At 41.3% G+C, this 5955-nt stretch overlaps 1 long non-coding RNA gene across 1 annotated transcript; it reads left to right on the plus strand.

The window, feature by feature from the left end:
• Positions 1–482: 482 nt before the first annotated feature.
• Positions 483–5395, plus strand: LOC125530981. Its single transcript, XR_007293027.1, has 7 exons — positions 483–568; positions 652–726; positions 799–903; positions 1471–1705; positions 2437–2564; positions 4707–4988; positions 5071–5395. It is a non-coding gene; the product is annotated as an uncharacterized LOC125530981 (long non-coding RNA).
• The last annotated feature ends 560 nt before the right edge of the window (positions 5396–5955 follow it).

Here is a 5955-nt window from a genome sequence, read left to right on the forward strand (position 1 = left end):
CTCTGGATTAGGGTTTTGAACGGACTGGGATCGATTCGTGATGAACAACGGCAGAAGGGAGGGGACTGAGGGAGGGAGGAACGGAGATGTTTGAGCTCGGGGAGGTAGAGATTCTCCTCTCATATCGCTAGGGTTTTTGATAGATCGATGCTATTGTTTCCCCCGCTCTGGACTAGGTTTTTGGATGGACTGATGGGATCGATTCGTGATGAACAACGGCAGAAGGGAGGGGACTGAGGAAGGGAGGAAGCGAGATGTTTGAGCTCGGGGAGGTAGAGATTCTCCTCTCTTATACAGCTAGGGTTTTTGACAGATCTATGGGTTTAATTCTAGATGAACAAACGGCAGTAGGGAGGGACCAAGGGCGGGAGGGATGTCTAGTCTGTGGGAGTTTGTTTAATATGATTTTATGATCCATGGTACTATTCACTGTTTTCCCAAAACTACTTTTTGATATGACGTTTGGATACTTTTTTTCAGCAAATGGCGAAAACTATAACTGCTGCTCTGCGAGAGTCTAAGCTCATAGCCTCGTTTTTCCTTGCTGGTTCGAAATTTTTTTCTTCAGGTACATTTTCTCAACTAGATTAGTTACTAGTCGTCAGTCGCCAATTATTTCTCGTTTGTGAATCACGTTATTGTTTTATGCAGGTGCTGCTTGTCCTGTTCCTCCCACTGAGATAATTCGCGTTGGATACAAGTTTGGCCGTGAACCTTTCGGGCCAGGTTAATTAACTGAACTAGTTATCACTATTGAGTAACAATAAGTTGTTTATGTTAATTTGGTTATTGATGCAGCGTATGGCATTCAAGTTCCGAAAGGTTCTGACGGTTTACCCGAGACTGTTAATTGGCTTGTTGTGCCTGGGGTTGTTTCACAGAGCAAAGACCAGCGCCATTGTGGTAAGTAATATAGTGTTTGGCCCTTGAATTGTATTCACACACATGCTGGAAAAACTGCAAGTTTGGGATGCTTTTGGGATTACTTTGTCCATTGGAACCCATTGACTGTGAGCACTAATAGTGTTCAGGGTTCTATGCATGTGTAAATTGTACGGTTTAGCGTTGTATTATATTGTTCTTTGGGTAGGTAGTGGCCCAATATGCAGCTTTTTTTTGTACCCATCTTGAGAATCTCATATTGGAGCATAGTGCATAGTAAATGACGCAATTCGGTCAAATTTGGTGCCCATGCTGTATGAATTTCTGGAATAGCTAACTTCAATGGATTTAAATATTATTACATAAATACTCCCTCCGTCCCAAAATAAGTCTCAACTTTGTACTAACTTTATGCTAACTTTAGCGCAAAGTTGTACTAAAGTTGAGACACTTATTTTGGGACGAGGGAGTAGAACTTAATTGGTAGGCTTTAATTTAGCTGATTCAGTATGGTAATTTTTGGTGCCTCGGTTGAACTGGTTTTTTGTATTGTTAATTAGTGATTAATGGAATATATAATTACTGCAGGTGGGTGCTACATTGTTGCTGGGCTTGGAGCATATCTTCTTTGAACTATCTGCTGAACAAGTCAAGTATTTGTCTTTCGGCCCAACACATATTGGACGTGAATACTGTGACCAATCATGGTTGCGAAGGTGGTTGGCCAGAGAATGTATTTGACTTCATCATCAGAAATGGTGGGGTCGTATCTGAGAATGATTACCCATACTGTGCTATCAGAGGTCCCTGCAAGGCTGTTGAGGTATAACATGATTCTTGATTGCCTTTTTTTTGTTTGTTTCATTTACCGTATGCTCATATTGCTTACCTTTGTGTATGAAAGTATCAAATTTGTTGGACTGGATGATGATTTGCCTTAATTTTACAAGGCAAATCATCATCCAGTCCAAGCACGACTTGTTCAAATCTGGAACGGATTTGCCTTGTAAAAGTAAGTCACCAAGTTTGCTAGAGGAAGTCAGTGCAAGTATTTTGATGACATATACAAAGAGGTTACTCATGAGATTTATTTTGCATGATGTGCGGTAGAAGCCATCCTCTGCTGGTAACATTCTAGTCCAGTCATTTTGTGACCACTTGCGACCAGTGTTTTGCATGTATATTTTTATAGTGGGGCTTCAGTGGCAGAAAATGTGTGTTTGTTTTTAGAGTCGCATGCGACAATTGTTGTCTTGTTTTGAGATCTTTTGGGCATTGTATTGTTTTGAGATTGACTTAAGCTGAGATGATTGGAATCTCATTGGGCTTTCTGAATTGAAGCCTTTTATCCCCTATATCTATAAACTATTTGAGCGAATAATATTATTTATTGTGTAGGCTGCGGGAGTTACTATTGCTAACTTTTGGGCATTGTATTGTTTTGAGATTGACTTAAGCTGAGATGATTGGAATCTCATTGGGCTTTCTGAATTGAAGCCTTTTATCCCCTATATCTATAAACTATTTGAGCTAATAATATTATTTATTGTGTAGGCTGCGGGAGTTACTATTGCTAATTGGGCGGCTGTAGAACCGACAGAAGAAGCTGTGAAGTATGCAGTTGCTTACCAACCTGTTGTGGCATCAATCTACACTGACAGCAAATTTATGACTTACAAAAGGTATTCTGACTTTTCTGAAAGTGTTACTTAGGTGTTAAACTGCTGATCGATACATGTTGTTTAAGTTAGCCGGATGAGTAGAATGATGCAAATGAAATCACTTTGACCTACTAGGAAATGCCCATGTTGCTCTTACGTTCTGTGCATCTTCCGTAATATATAAGGGTATAAGACTGATTTGCTTATGATTTATGTGCTTTACCTCACAAAATTGTAGAATCTTGAGATAATAGCATCTATGGTCCTCATAGTTGCAGGCCATGTCCAGCATGGTCCTTGTGGTTGAAAAGTTCTTCAATGCAATCCTCATACATGAAAATACGTTGTGCATACGGTCCTGGTACTTGAGAGAGCGGTCCTGAGCACGATTGCCCTATACGTATTGCCTGATTAGCAGCGGGGCCTACCCCCTGTGTCCATCAATGAGGTCCCATCTGTCGTGTGTGAGAGAAAGAAATAGAGAATTAAAATGGTGTGAGCGTGGGGGGATTCGAACCAGAGACATAACACTACCGCACCAGTCACGCTAGCTAACTAAACCAAATTTGTGTCAACTAAATAAATTGTCTCCTTTTATACACAATAGCATCCACCTTATCTGACAGCCATTGCCCATGCGTTCGTGTTGTGCATATGTGCATGTGCGTCCGTTTGCATGCCGTGGTCGGCCGTCGACGTCCTCATTGTGTCGGTACGCAGCTTCTTGTCAATTACCTCGTGCTCCTGCGTGCATTTTCTTATTCCTTTCTTTGACTTAGCTGCTCATGTTCATTCTCTCAGAAGTTCTTTTTTTAGGGAACTATTAACCAGAAATTAATTGTGAACAATAATTATTTTTCTCATTCAGGCACGCAAATCACCACATCCACAACGATTTGACTTTTTTACTTTGGAATTTCACAACTATGTCAAATGTCAGAGATATGTGGATTACTTCTAGTGGTACATATAGCAGATCCCAAGCCAAAAAAAATGTGCCTTTAGGGTTGAAATGTATTCGCTCAACTAAAAAGAAGTCGAGTTGTACTTGGCACAATAAGTCATCAAACAATAGATTAATTTATTACATTTTTCCATATTCAGAATAGCAAACTACCATGAGAAAATCTATTAAAATCAGTCCACTAGCACAAATGAAAATAAATATGAAAAGTGAAGAAATAGTCCAAAGTGTGGCTGCACCTAAACAATGAAATCTTTCTTACCTAGAACACATTTAGATTTTTTTTCCATAAGTGACTATTTGTTCCAAGTTTCTGAGTAAACATTTTTCATGCATAAGGTAAAATGCAATAAACTAAAGTTATTAGTCCAATAAAATTGACAGAATATACACAACTACAAATTAATTTTTCTTTGTCTGTTTACCACAATATAAAGCACATGCATCTTTTTATTACCGGATGTTAGCATCAGCTCAGTGGATAGCACTTCCGTGCTCTAACCAATGGTCGCTGGTTTGAATCTCTATAGCGCTCTCTGTTTTAATTCTATTTTTCCTCACGCTCACTGATGGGTGGGTCCTGGACAGGCGGAGAGCGTTGACCCGCTGCCGGGCAACGCTGTACATGATACGTATGCGGCGACGGGTCTCAGGACCGCTCTTTCAAGTACCAGGACTGTATACACAACGTATTTACATGTATAAGGACCGTATCGGAGCACTTTTCAACTACAAGGATCATCTTGGACATGACCTGCGATCAGAAAGACCATAGATGCAATTATCTCATAGAATGTTGATGCTTTGTTCCGGCTCTTGTCAAGACATGTTTGAGAATATCTGGTAGTTGCTGGAGTATGACTTTGCTTGATACCCAATTTGAGGAATATTGATGCTATGTCCTATGTTTTAGTTTCACTAGATTGTTGCAACAAAATCATTTTGATCAACTATGAAATGCCCATTTTGCTCTTGTTTAGCACATGGTATTTAACTACATCGAATATTTGGGTGTTGCATATTAACTACATCTAACATTTTGCTCTTGTTTAGCACATGGCATTATAAGAAGGTATTCTGATTAATACATGTGTTTGGGCTTTTCTGGTCACATGTGATAGTTGCTTTAAGGTACATTTTGGTGTTCTTGCAACTATTTATTCTTAATAGTTTTATTTCCATTTCCTTTTTTATTGCAGGATTTCCTTATTGTTCCTAAAAACCATGGTCCAGTAGACCACTCTGTTCTTCTAATCGGATATGGTAAGTGCCCATGATAGGGCGAATGTTGGATCGGTATGAATTCATTCGAGGAGCCATGGGGCATGACATGTCTCCACTACAACAACATTTTCTATATACCAAGGAATACGTGTCATGTGGGGGGAGCCTTTGGAGTGCTGTACGATGTTGTTCTTCCCTTGGGAGCTTCTATGGTTCCTAAGGTTAAAACTCGAAGTGAGAGCTGCCCTTTGTTTCAAGTATGACAGGCAACTTTATCGTTAAAGAAGTTTTTTATCGTCAAAATTAAAATATGTCATTAATCATCAGTTTTGCATGCAGGTAGGTGGGCATACCTAACAGCTGATGCTTCTGGCGGCTCGTCCCAGTTCACTTTTCTTTTGGTTCCAAAACTACTTGTCCCATGGAGTTTGAGTTATGTTTGGAGTCTTGGCTCTGAGCTCCTGATAAACCTGTGATCTGATGCTGCACTTATACCATCGTGTCTTGACTCTTGAGTTATGTATTACATCCGTCCCAAATTACGAGATTTAGCTAGATACATTTGTATCTACACAAATGAAGACAAATAATTTGGGACGGACGGAGTATAAACAGAATGATGTTGGGCAGCGGAAATTTGTTTTGGCTCTAAGTTTCATATGCACTTAAATCTGGATCGACTATTGTTTTCATGATTCACGCTAGTTCTTGTGCTCTGCAGCGTATTCATGCCGTCTCTGCCTTTTGGAACAGTGCCCTGGCACACGTCTGGACGTCATTAAATATTCGTATGCCCGTTTCCCGGTTTCCTCGCTGTTGGTCCAGACGGCCAGCGAGACACTGCAAGCCTCCTCCCGTGGGGCGCCGACGGATCCAGATGAAAAGAGCATTGCTGCAGGGACGACAAATTCCAGCCGAAATCTCGACGATGGATCAAATCACCCGTTGGATTCCCAGCCGCGCACGAAGCTCCTCGTCGGCAGGTTATCGGCCTTCCTGCTCCTTGCCATGGTGGTCGGCATAGCGGCATTCGTCTTGTCAAAGAAGGACGAGGGCGACCTGAACAAGCTAGCGCACGATGAGCACTGTGGACCTTTTCTACGCGCCCACGAACTACACTACGTGCAAGGAGACGTCGATGAAGACGCTCGAATGTTATGCCAACCCGGTCGACCACGTGCACGCCACGGCCGACCGTGGCGGTCGGCCAGGAGCTTGTGCGCG

This window comes from Triticum urartu, unplaced genomic scaffold (assembly GCF_003073215.2).
Source record: "Triticum urartu cultivar G1812 unplaced genomic scaffold, Tu2.1 TuUngrouped_contig_6699, whole genome shotgun sequence".
NCBI lineage: Eukaryota > Viridiplantae > Streptophyta > Magnoliopsida > Poales > Poaceae > Triticum > Triticum urartu.